Source organism: Dipodomys merriami, unplaced genomic scaffold (assembly GCF_024711535.1).
Source record: "Dipodomys merriami isolate MVZ:Mamm:240054 unplaced genomic scaffold, mDipMer1.0.p SCAF_292, whole genome shotgun sequence".
Lineage (NCBI taxonomy): Eukaryota > Metazoa > Chordata > Mammalia > Rodentia > Heteromyidae > Dipodomys > Dipodomys merriami.
In genome coordinates, this window is record NW_027204404.1 from 293,968 (window position 1) to 308,039 (window position 14,072).

Below are 14,072 nucleotides of genomic sequence, written 5' to 3' on the forward strand. Positions count from 1 at the left end.
TAAAACAATGAAAGCCATTTATGACAGACCAATAACCAATATTATACTGAATGGGGAAAAGCTACAATCAATTCTTCTAAAATCAGGAACAATGCAAGAATGCCCACTGTCTCTACTCCTCTTCAATATAGTCCTGGAACTCTTAGCCAGGGCAATAAGGCAAGAAAAAGACATTAAAGGTATCCGCATAGGGAAAGAAGAAGTTAAACTATCACTTTTTGCAGACGACATGATACTATACCTTCAGGATCCCAAAAATTCCATCCCCAAACTCTTTAAATCATAAATCACTTCGGCAAAGTAGCAGGATAAAAAATAAACCCACAATAATCAGTTGCCTTCCTGTACACTGACAATGTAAAGAAGAGAGGGAAATAAAGGGAGCAATCACATTCACAATGACCGCCGAAAAAATAAAATATTTAGGAATTAACCTAACCAAAGATGTAAAAGAACTATTTAATGAAAACTATAAAAAGTAAAAGAACAAAATTGCAGAAGACTGTAGGAAATGGAAAGACCTCCCTTGCTCTTTGATAGGCCGACAATATAGTGAAAATGGCAATACTGCCCAAATTAATATACAAATTCAATGCAATTCCTATTAAAATCCCAATGATGTACATCTCTGAAATACAGAAAACAGTCCAAAAATTCATATGGAACCACAAAATACCTAGAGTAGCCAAAACAATTCTAGGGAATAAAGACAACATGGGAGGGATGTCCATGCCTTCCTTCAAACTCTACTATAGAGCCATAATAACAAAGACAGCATGGTACTGGCACAAAAACAAACCTGAAGACCAATAGAATGGAATAGAAGATCCAGAAATAAATTCACATGCCTACAGTCAGCTGACATTTGACAAAGGAACCAAAGACATACAATGGAAGAAACACAGCCTCTTCAACCATTGGTGCTGGGAGAACTGGGTGGACACATGCAGAAAGCTAAAAGTGGACCCCAGACGATTACCATGCACCAACATCAACTCAAAATGTATTAAAGACCTTAACATTAATCTTGAATCTCTAAAACCACTGCAGGACAGAGTAGGATAGACACTTGAACTAATAGGCACAGGAAGGACTTTCCTGAACAGAGTCCCAGGGACACAACAAATTGGAGAGAGACTCGACAAATGGGACTACCTTAAAATAAAAAGCTTCTGCACAGCTAAATTTATCACAACCAAGCTAGAAAGACAACCAACTAATTGGGAAAAAATATTTACCAGCAATATATCAGACAAGGGGTTAACATCCAGTATATACAGGGAACTCAAGAAACTAATCCCTCCCAAGCCTAACAAACCAATTACTAAATGGGCAAGGGAACTAAAGAGAGACTTTTCAGATCAAGAAATAAAAATTGCAAAGAAACACATGACAAAATGTTCATCATCCCTGGTGGTGAAGGAAATGCAAATAAAGACAACCCTGAGATACCACCTTACCCCAGTCAGAATGTCTCACATCCACAAATCAGCGAACAACAAATGCTGTAGGGGATGTGGAGGAAGAGGAACCCTACTACACTGCTGGTGGGAATGTACAGTTATACCACCACTTTGGAAAGCAGGCTGGAGGGTACTTAGAAAACTAAAATTGGACCTCCCTTATGACCTAGTCATACCACTTCTAGGCATCTACCCTGAACAACAGGAACCAATATACAAGGACACATGCACCTCCATGTTCATTGCAGCACTCTTCTCAATAGCTAGGATATGGAAACCATCCAGATGCCCCACCACAGATGAATGGATCCAAAAATTGTGGTATCTATAAACAATGGAATATTATGCAGCCATTAGAAAATGACAAAATAATGGCATTTGCAGGGAAATGGATGGAGCTAGAAGGAATCATGTTGAGCGAGGTAAGCCAAGAGTAAAGACAAACGATATATGGTCTCCCTGATAAGTGGATGCTAAATCCAAAATGTTTGGTGATATTACAAAATTAACAAGACTTAAGAAACAAGGAACTCCCACTCATCTGGTCGAACCACTACTAAAAGTCCCGATGCTGCTGATCACATGTATGGTGGATAGTGTACACTGTTTTATGTTATAGATTGTGATAGACAATTTGCTCCAGGAAAGTTAGAATGAACTTGTGACTTTATATGAGCATTAATATTCCACAATTCTGTGAAATTTAGGAAATTATGTAATCACTTAACCACAATTTAAAAAAAAAAGAACTTCAGGGAAGGTAGGGAGTGAAGGGATGGTAGGGGGAAAACAATGGAAGGGGTAACAATACTCAATAGGAAGTGTACTCATTACCTTGCTCTTGTAACTGTAACCATCTGTATAGTGTCTTTACAATAAAAAAAAAATTAAAAAAAGAAAAGAATCTGAAGGCTTGAAGAAAACACTGTCCCTGACTTTTTCGAGTGTGTTTTTACTCATACATAAGTTTTCTGTAAATTTCTAGTTGAGCGTACTACAGAAAGAAATAATTTCCTGGGAAGTTCCGGGAAGATGGTGGAGTAGAAGCTGAAGCCTAAACAAGCTCTCACATAGAACACAGATTTAGAGTTCCAGTGAACAGTCCTAAGCCAGAGAATCACACTAAGTGTTCCATCACAGGAAAAAGTGTTAGACCAGAGAGGAAAAATCCAGGCAAGGAGACAGATCGGAGCACTTGCCAGGAGATGCCACTGCTGCAGGAGCTGTGGCAGCGGCGGCCATACCCACCATACCTATAACAGAGAAAGTCCAGTACGAAGGAGCCAGACATGGTGGGCAAGCAGATTCTACACAACACCAGCAAGAACTGACAAGGAACAGACATCTTCATCCTGTACTTCGCGGACCAGAGACAACCCAGGAACCAAGACGCTGTGTGAGTAGAGGCCTAACATCCTCACTCCTTCTCGGGGAGCAGAGGAGGGAAGGCCACACCCCCCAGTACCGGAGATCTCCATCTTCGATACTGAAAAAGCTCGGCGTAGCTGCTAGCTCAAACTCAGGCATTGGATGAAAACTAGAGACTAAAGTGACCTGACAGACTCGGCTCCACCCAGGGAAAAGTCACCCAGCTCAGGCGCCAGCCTCAGGAATGGCTTTCTTTGCTGGATAATCAGAGCCAGAGGCTGCCCCTCCCTTTAGCAGCCTTGACAATCAATTTAAATTTATTAAACATAAACCCTCAGAGTGGCTCCTGTCTGGGCTCTGTGAGTTTCTCACAAACTAACCCCCGGGAAAAGCTACTGTTTGCTGAAAGGCCTCAACTCTACCCAGAACCTAGCCTCATCACAGCATCTCCAAACTTCAGGAAAAAGCCATCTCCCTCTTTTGTGAAACTCAAAGTAGATCTCCCTCTCATTGAACTAGCCTGGGAAGAGGATCACAAAAACCTGGGTTAAGGTGAGCATTTATCTGCCGGTTCAAAAAAACAGACTTAATGAACCAACTAAGCCACAGGAAATTCAAACACCACAAGGAGACCAAAGAATGCAACAAGAGGCTGGTTATGAACAAAAGGGAGATACAGGATTTTTCCCACCTCTCCCCCCCCAAAAAAAAATTCAGTATTTTTGCACCTTTTATAAATTTTTTTTTCCTCCTTCATAGCAAAGCTCACACCAATGATCCTCCAACTATTCAATGAAATTCAAAGAGAAAGTTCACTACAGAACACATTTTATGAAGCCATCATAACCTTCATCCCCAAACCAGACAGGGACTCATAAAAGAAAGAAAACTATGAACCCATTTCCTTGATGAACATTGATGCAAAACTTCTCAACACAATTTTGGACAATCAACTTCAACAATTCATTCAAAAAATCATACACCACGATCAAACAGGATTCATTTCAGGGATGCAAAGCTGGTTCAATATACGCAAATCAATTAATATTATTCATCACATCAACAGGAGCAAGAATAAGAACCACATGGTTATCTAAATAGATGCAGAAAAGCATTCGACAAGATCCAACAACCATTTATGATGAAGGTTTTGGAAAAATTAGGAATCCATGGAACAATTCTCAATACAGTAAAGGCTGTATATGACAAACCTACAGCCAGCATTATACTTAAAGGTGAAAAACTAAAGCCATTTCCTCTTAACTCAGGAACAAGACAAGGATGTCCACTCTCTCCACTTCTCCTCAATCTAGTATTACAATGCCTAGCTACAGCAATAAGACAAGATGCAGACATTAAGGGGATCCAAATAGGGAAAGAAGAAATAAAACTCTCCCTCTTTGCAGATGGCATGATCTTGTAGCTAAAGAATCCCATAGACTTCACTCCCAATTTAATCAAGCTGATTGAAAACTTTGGCAAAGTAACAAGGTATAAAATTAATGCCCGCAAATCAATGGCTATTCTGTATGCCAACAATTAGAAATGTGTGGCTGAAATTAGGAAAGCAACTCCAATTGTAATAGCCCCACAAAAAATAACATACCTAGGAATTAACATAACCAAAGAAGTGAAGGACCACTATGATGAAAACTTTAAAACCTTGAAAAAGGAAATCAAAACAGAACATAGAAAATGGCAAAACCTCCCATGCTCCTAGATGGAAAGATTAACATCGTGAAAATGGCAATACTTTCCAAGGCTATTTACAAATTCAATGCCATACCTATCAAAATTCCAATGTCATTCTTCAAGTAAATAGAAGAGGCAATCCAAAAATTCATATGGAACAATAAAAGACCCCGAATAGCAAAAACGCTCCTCAATGGTAAGAACGCTGCTGGAAGAACATCAATACCAAATTTCAAACTCTACTATAAAGCCATAGTAATCAAAACAGCTTGGTACTGGCACACGAACAGACCTCAGAACCAATGGAATAGAATTGAAAACCCAGAAGTGAACCTACAGACCTATAGCCATCTAATCTTCGATAAGGGAGCTAAAAAAGAGAATGGAAGAAAGACAGCCTCTTCACTAAATGGTGCTGGCAAAATTGGTTAACTACTTCTAGAAAACTACAGAAAGATCCTTATATATCACCCTGCACCAGAATCAACTACAAATGGATCAAAGACCTCGAAGTCAAAGCAGACACTCTGAAAACATTACAGGATGGAATAGGAGAAACCCTAAGTCTCCTTGGCTCAGGCCGAAATTTTCTTAATAGAAAGACAACGAATCAAAGAAAGGTTGGACAAATGGGATTTCATGAAGTTGCAGAACTTCTGCATGGCAAAGGACATAGCTAGCAAGATCAATAGGAAGCACACAGATTGGGAGAAGATATTAACTAGCCATAAAATGGACTAGGGTCTCCTTCTAAAATATACTTGGAACTCAAAAAATTAAATCTGCCAACAACAAATCCTCAAAGAAACAACTGCCTTATAAAAAAGTGGGCCAAAAGTTTAAAGAGAAACTTCTCTGAAGAAGATAGTAGGATGGCCAATAGACACATGAAGAAATGCTCAACCTCCCTACACATAAAAGAAATGCAAATCAAATAACATTGAAATACCACCTCACCCCATTTAGAATGGCAAAAATCAAGAACTCTAATAACAACAGATGCTGGAGGGGATGTGAACAGAAGGGAACCTTACTTCCTTGTTGATGGTAGTGTAAACTTGTTCAACCACTTTGGAAAGCAATATGGAGGTTCCTCAAAAGACTTCACATAGAGCTCTCCTATCACCCATCAATCCCACTTTTGGGCATTTACCCAAATATTTACAAACAAGACCACACTATATCTACCAGCACAACTTTGTTTATTGCAGCATTATTTACCATAGCTAAGATATGGAACCAAACCAGATGCCCCTCAGTAGATGAATGGATCAAGAAACTATGGTATATATACACAGTGGAATTCTATGCCTCCATCAGAAAGAATGACATTGCCCCATTTGGTAGGAAATGGAAAGTCTTGGAAAAATTTATATTAAGTGAAGTAAGCCAAGCCAAAGAAACATAGGTCCCATGGTTTCCCTTATTTGCAATATCTAGTATATGTATGAGTCAAGCAGAAAAGGTCAGATAATGTGATGTTAGGAAAATGAACCCTTAGCTATGTATTTAAATGTTTTTTTTTTCTTTAAAGCATTTGTTTCTAACGCATTTATATGATAATTATTTGTTGATTTGTATGTCCTTCCCTCACAATATAACCCCTACTTTCACTATATTTGATGTCGGTATACTTTGTGGAGGAGAAAGTGAAAAACAAGTCGTTTAAGTATACAAGTGGTCCCGTTGCAACAATGAACAGTACAAGTAGTCATGTCAAAAACGAACTTTACAACTTTGGTGGGGTGGGAAGGATAGGGTGGGGGTGGGCGAGGGCAGGCTGGGAAGGGATGTGAAGGCTAAAGAAAGGAAGAGAGTGCAATGCTTGATAAGAAATATACCCATTATCTTGCCCATGTAATTGTAACCCCTCTGTACAGTATGTTCCCCCCCCAATTTTTTTTCTAAAACTTTTTTTAATATTTAATTTTTAGCTTTTTTCAAAAAAATGTTTTCTAGTAAGTTTTTTTCTCTTATAATTTTTATTTTCGGTGTATGCGTGTGTGTGTGTTTTTCTCTCTTTCTATTTTTTCTTTTTTTAATTACTTTTTGTTTTTTTTTAGCTCTACTGAACTTCTGATCTTTTTTCTTTCTTTCTTATCCTTTTCACATTTTCTTGTCTTTCGTTCTTCTTTATGTGACTTTATTGTTGTTCTGCACATCCTAAGGCAAACCTGTAGTCGATTATTAGACCTTATCCTACGTTGTTGTGTACACACTTAATCCACAAATTTATTACTCAATTCAAAACCTCTTAGACTTAAATTCCTTAATAGCAGTACTACCTCTTTATAGCTATATAATATTTTAAGTAATTTTATTTTAAAAATTTTCACATCTCCTTTATTTCCCTCCTCTCTCTCATATTCATGTTTTTCTCTAAATAGATTGTTTTCATTTCTGCATAATATTTTTAATTTTTACTTTTCTATTTTTTCTGGTCTCTTTTTTTTCATTTCTCTTTCTCCTTCTTTTACTCTCTCTCTACTTTCATCCTATCCAACCTAGTTCCTGCTTTGAGATTAGGACTTACGTTAACTCTCCCTGTGCCTTCACACATCACTCTATTCCTATTTTTTACCCACATCTCTCCCTAACCCTAATAATTTCTAGCTTACCAAATTCTTCTTTGCTATTCGTAGCCCATTAATATATAGTTGTTTGATGTTGAATAGATGTATCTGTTGAACTAGATTGTATCTGCAGAGTATTGACTGTGCAAATAAAGACTTTGGTTGATGCTTGCCTTAAATTAGTGTTCTAGCACACAAATGGTGTTATTTTCATCCCAAATGGGCAGAGTAAGCCGGAAAACCACAAGAAAAATGGCAAGTCCCGGTATCTCCACTGCCACTCATGATAATCAGGGACAGAACAGATAATGAAAAATCCAGAGGAGAGTTCCCAAATAGTTCTACAAACACTGCTGGAAAACATAATAAAGGAAAAGATTGAAAACATACAAAGGACTCTGTATGAATGTGATAGGGAGAGACAGGAGGCAAACAAAAGGTCAATGGAGGCAAACAAAAGGTCAATGCAAGAAAAGATTGAAAACCCACAAAGGACTCTCTATGAGCCTGATAGGGAGAGAGAGGTGGCAATCCAAACGCTTATACAGGAAAATCATGAGCGTGAGGGAGCTACTAAAAAACTGATACAAGTTTTGCATGAGCAGCTTGAGAATACTCAAAGACAAAGGCAGGAATGGCGTGAGCAGGATGAGAAAACTCAAAGAAAATTACAGCACTGGCAAGAACATGAGGAAGCCAAGCCAAGAGTAATACAGGAATTGAGAGGGCAGGATGAAAATACACGAAGATCACTAAAAGCGTTCATGGGATCCATTAACAAAGAGCTGAAAGAAGTCAGGGAGACCAAAAAGGGAATGCTGAAAGGAATCCAACAGAATGAATGGCAGTCCTAGGAAACCATAATCAATCAACTAAGTGATTTGAGAATAAAAACTGAACACCAAATTAAGGAAGTAAAGAAATTCATTCAAGATCTAAAAGAAAGTTTCAACAAAGAATTTGAAGCCATCAAATCTGACCAATTAGAAGGAAAAGAAATAAAAAACAAAGTAGAAAGTCGTGACAGCAGGTTAAACCATGCAGAAGATCGAATCTCGGGGATTGAAGACAGCCTAGATATTATAGAGAAAGAACATACAACAATCCAAGACAAGTCCAAGAAATATGATAGATCTATCCAACACTTGGAAGACACCATCAGAAGGCCTAAACTAAGGATAATGGGTGTAGAGGAGCACCTAGAAACAGAAGTTAATGGTCTAGGAAATTTGTTAACAGGATCCTAGCAGAGCACTTCCCAAACATGCAAAAAAATAGGGCTCTTCAGATACAAGAAGCTTTTAGAACTCCAAATAGACCAGACCAGAATAGGACATCCCACTGTCACATTATAATCCACACAGGATCAACTCAGACCCAGGAAAAGATGCTTAAAGATGTCAAGGAGAAAAGATTAATCACCCATAAAGGGAAACCAATTAGAATAAACTTAGATTTCTCAACAGAGACAATCAAAGCAAGAAGAAAAGTCAAGCAGAAAAGGTCAGATAATATGATGTTAGGAAAATGAACCGTAAGATATTTATATAAATGTTTTTTTTCTTTCATGCATTTGTTTCTAAGGTATTTATAAGATTATTTCATTGTTGTTTGTATGTCCTTCCCCTACAGTATAAATCCTGCTTTCACTGTATTTGATGTTGGTATAATTTGTGGAGGGGAAAGGGAAAAAATCGTTTAAATAAGGATAAATGTGGACCCATTTCAACAATGAGAAGTACAAGTTGTCATGTCGAAAGCGAACTCTACAACTTTGGTTCGAGGATGGGGGAGGATTAGGTAGGGGGTGGCAGAGGCTGGGAAGTGATGGGAAGGGGAATCAAAGGAGGAGGCTACAATGTTTGATAAGAAATGTAGTCATTATCTTGCCCATGTAATTTTAACCCCTCTGTACAATATTTGCACAATAAAAAATAAATTTAAAAAAAGAAATAATGAGCCATTTGAAGGCTAGCATAGAACAAAAGGAAATAACGTTGTTTTAAACATGTTTCACTCCAGGGACTGGGAAGGTGGCTCAGTGGTCGAGCGATTGCCTTGCATGCATGAGGCCTGGGTTCGGTTCCTCAACACCACATAAGCAAAAATAAGCCAGAAGTGGTTCTGTGGCTCTATTGTTAGAGGGCTAGCCTTGAGTTGAAGAGGTGAGGGAGAGTGCCCAGGCCCAGAATTCAGGCCCATGACTGAACCTCCCCCCCAAATAAAAGCTCTACTTCACAGAAACAAATACATGGAGGTTTTAAAGACTTATCGATGTATATTTCACCCCTGAGATGATTTTCTTGTTTCAGGAGTCATTTATCAATTCCTTTAATTCAGTCCTGAGTTCTCCAAAACAAGAAGGATTCCAAAGAAGCATCTCGTGAGTATGATCAGGAAAAGGAGCCTCTTCTCAGATCACTACTCCTTTAAGGAGGGTTTCAATGAAATACCTGCGTTTTTTTTGTTTGCTTGTTTGTTAAGTTTGTGTTGGTTCTGGGGCTTGAACCCAGAGGCTGGACCCTGTCTCTGAACAGTTTTCTTTCCTGCCCACCAGCCCCCAAATCTAGTATTCTACTGCTTGAACCAAAACTCCACTTCTGGCTTTTTGCTGTGTAATCACAGACAAGAGTTTGACAGACTCTCCTGCCAGGGTTGGCTTTGAATTAAGATAATAAGAAAGCCAAGTGACATCAACTGTGTAGATTTCTCTTTTCAAACATGAAATATTAGATGAAGTTTATTTTAAAGCTAATATTTGACAATTTTTTCTTTTTTTATTGTGAGCATACCGTTCAGAGGAGTTACAATTACATTGGCAAGAGAACAAGTACTTTTTTAATCAAGCATTGTTTCCTCCTCTTTGTTTCCCCATCTCATCCCTTCCTGTATTATCCCCTCCCCCCTCTTGGTCTTTCCCCTCCCACCAAAGTTGTAAAGTTCTTTTTTCAACGTTACGACTTGTACATCTCATTGTTTCAATGAGTCCACCTGTATCCCTAGTTAAACGATTTGTTTTTAGAGAATATGTCCAACAAATAATCCATAACATTACTCAGCAAAATTAGGTGCACTGAATCATTTTGAAATTATTTGTATTGCTTGGGAAGATTATTGATATTTTCGTTCCTTTTGGGGAAACTTAAAGTCATATTTCACCTTTTTTATTGGTTTTAGGGCTTGAACTCTGATCCTGGGCAATGTTCCTCAGCTCTTCAGTTCAACTTGAGTGCATTACCACTTTAGTTACAGCACCACTTCTGGATTTCTGGTGGTAAACTGAAGATTAGTGTCTCATGGACTTTTCTGAGCAGGCTGACTTTGAACCACAATCCTCTGTTCTCAACCTCCTGAGTGGTTAGGATTACAGGTGTAAACAACCAGCACCTGGCTCATATTTGCATTTATGTGCACTGAATGACACTGTGTTGACAATAAATGGAAATTTTAACCAAATGATGACATTGCAGCTTTTCTAAAATTGAGATAGCAATAAATATGTCCTCCATTTCCATTTTGTTACATTAATGACTCATGAGCTAAGGCACCCTTACACTAGCATCCTCTGACATCTGTGTGGGTGAATTTAGTATCAGGAAATGTTCATAGAGAAATATAGAAAGACTGTGATTTTTAGAAAGCAAAGGAGATCACCTATGAAAGAACAGCAAAGAGGAGATTTATCACACAGAGATTAAGAACGAGACTAAGAGATTTAGAATGCTAAAGACAATGAGGAAAAGCCTAGTTGACAACAAGTTCTTCAATAACCAAAAATGGTTCTTTAGAACAGTTTCTGTTATACCTTAGTTACTATCATTTATTCCTTATATCTGCAGTTATTCTTTATCTTCTCTCACAACATTTAATTAGCCCTGCCTTTTTGGTGCCATAACTGACCAAAAGGTTTAAAAGTCACACTTAGACTACCCTTCTCTTCGTGATTAGCAGTGATGACACAAAATCCTGGAATGGTTGAATTTCCAGAATTAATCTTCACCTGACATCTAAGCACATTCCTGGCATTAATAGCTGTGACAATGAACAAAACTTTTTTCAACACAGTATCCTAATATAAGTACATGAATTAGGGACTATTGTCAAGTGTCAATATGGAAGGAGCAATTATATACTACAAGTATGGGTTCTTTATTTTGCTTTTACTAACTAAATGTTTTTGTATTGTTTTGTATTGTTTTGTTTTGTTTTTTTGTTTTTTGTTTTTGTTTTGCCAGTCCAGGGGCTTAAACTCAGGGATAGGGAATTATTCCTGAGATTTTTTTTTTTTTTTTTTTTTTTGCTCAAACTAGCACTCTACCACTTGAGGCACAGAACCACTTCCAGAATTTTTCTTTTTATGTGTTACTGAGGAATTGAACCCAGGGCTTCATGCATGATAGGCAATCACTGTACCAGGAAGCCACTTTCCCAGAGCCCTAAATGACTTTCTTAAGATGGCATTACATTTTTATTCAGTAACGATGTATCATAATTTTGGCCAGGTGCTAGAAATGATGTCAAAAGCAATACAATACAATAAATCCAGTAAGGCTGGATGGACAATGAAGAACTGTCATGGTCTAGCCAGGGCACAGAGGGGCTTATCTCATGGAGCTGTTTCAACAGGCTGAGCAAGACAGCACCTGAACTACAGCCCACCTCCAGAATGAGAGGGTCACCTTGGGTTCTAGCCACATGCGGATGCCCAACCCCTTCCTCCAGCACCCATTCAACCAGTTCTTGTGAAAGAGGGAGAAAAAAAAAGTCACAATTACAATTAAGAAGGTTGCTGGTGGCTTAGAGCTCTAATCCTAACTACACAGGAGGCTGAGATACGAGGATCATGGTTCATAGCCAGCCCCGGCAGGAACGTCTGTGAGACTTTTATATCCAAAGAACCACCAGAAAACCAGAAATGGTGCTGTGTGATCAAGTGGTAGAGTGCTAGCCTTTTGCTGAGGAGCTCGGGAACAGTGCCTAGACACAGAGTTCAAGCCCCACGACTGACAAGAAGTGGACTTCCTACCACCAGAAGTCTACTGAATAACAACCATTGTCTTAGGGAGCACGGTAGCAAAGTCAGGCTGAGCTTCCTGTGAAGTTGAAGTCATAAGTAGGTCACCTGGTTTCTCTGTGCCTCGGTTTCACCAGCTGCAAAACTCCACAGAATGAAGGATCCCCTTCCATATGGGGATAGGGTAATGATGAAAGAGAGCCATGTTTTGCTTCATAATCCCACATCTGTTCCACGATTAATAAAAGGCCCCATCTGAGCCCTTTCCAGGTATCTTCTTGTCATTTGCTCATAGAACTGCAGAGAATCTTATCTGAAGGCTGCTCCCTTTGTGCCTAGCTGTGTTCCCGAGATCCCTCTGCATAAATCCCTAGTTTCCTAACAACTGTCCTGTGAGGAAAATGAGGTCTGATGGTTGCCGCCCTACCCAGAGCTTCACCTATGGTCAAGAATCGGCTACTGTGGACTAAAAGTTGGGGATAAGCCATCTAAATTGATGACTGCGCATGTTGCTACATGTCTACCATCCCAACTACAGAGGACCAGGCCTGGAAGAGCATACCTGTAACAAATACGAGAACCTCGATCCAGCCCATCCAGAGCATATATTGAGTCTCTGTTTCAGAAATGCCCAAGACAAAATGTTGTTTCCTCAGAGCCAGGGAGAGGAAACAAGCAGGGGTTATGGTGCTCCCAGGGGGGGTCTGACCTCGGTAGGGGTGGTTTGGGGGCAGCCACTCACCTGTGCTGCTGGGAGAAGCTGCTGGAGGCTGCTCCAGGTGGGGCGAGCAGTGATGGCAGTGGTATTGTGGACAAATGGGCCCAAAGTAGAGAACCAGGTCCAGGTATCAGGTTGGGGCTTTAATCGGGCTGGCAGGGGGACATTGCCTGATATTTGAAATCTCGAAACTTGGGAAAGGGGGAAAGCGGCTTGGGTGCAGGCAGGCTTCTCAATTTCCTACTATACTCCGAAGTCAACTTGAGTCTCATCCTCACCACTCAAACACCTCACCTTCCTCAACTGCTGGTAGTGGTGTAAACTAACAGTGAGAATCCCAGTTCTACCAAGCAGCATGGAATGTTGGGGTGGCCACAATTCTTGTATCCCATTGGTCAGAAAGAACAATGAAAGAATGGGGGTGTGGCTGGAATCCTGTGATGCAAACAGCATGGGCAGAGTCAAGAAGTTAGCATCTCCCCAGCCCTTTTCCCAGGGAAGAATGTCAATTCAGTTGGAGACAAGAGGGTGACCAGCTTTAACCAGATGGTTGCACAGATTATTGTGTATGTCTGTTTGTTGCTAGTCCTGGACCTTGAACTCAGGATCTGGGCACAGTCTGTGAGCTACTTTTGCTTAAGGCTGGCCGTCCAATGTTCAGCCACAGCACTTCTGGCTTTGTTGTCACTGAAGTTGGAAAGGGGTCTCAAGGACTTTCCTGCCTAGGATAACTTCAACCATGATCCTCCAATCACAGCCTTGTAAGTATCAAGGAGGACTGCTGGGAGCCACTGGTGCCTGCTTAATCATCGGTCTTGCTGATGTTCTTGGACAAACAGGTTAGTTCCCTATCCTTGGGTTTAAGTGGTATGAGCTGTAGCCCACAGTTCATATCCTGGTCCTGCCACCTCCAAATGGCAGGAGATCCAAAAAACTTATTCCTATCCATATGATTACCAATGGAATGTGATGTGTGTCATGATTGAATGAGCAGTTCTTGAATGATTCCAGTATAAAATTATACACAATTATATTATAGGACACTGATTGATGTTAGTTCATATTTTATTGAGCATTTAAACAATCACATTAATAAAATGGAGGCATAATGAAATAACTAAGAATTGGGTCTCACATATAAAGGTGCCATTTTTTGCCAGGGATGGTTTTGGAACTCATGGTCTTGGTAATTCTGATGCACTATGTGGGAAGGGAAAGCTGGTTTCCTTGAAGTCAAGAAATTC

General features: G+C 39.6%; 1 long non-coding RNA gene across 1 annotated transcript in view; it reads right to left on the reverse strand.

Annotated features, from left to right (window-relative positions):
* The window catches only part of LOC138839086 (uncharacterized), a 33,518-nt gene extending 20,399 nt beyond the window's left edge, over positions 1-13,119 (reverse strand). Inside the window, exon 1 of the long non-coding RNA XR_011375836.1 lies at positions 12,853-13,119. This is a non-coding gene — a long non-coding RNA (uncharacterized lncRNA). The remainder of the gene's footprint in view (positions 1-12,852) is intronic.
* Between the last annotated feature and the right edge of the window lie 953 nt (positions 13,120-14,072).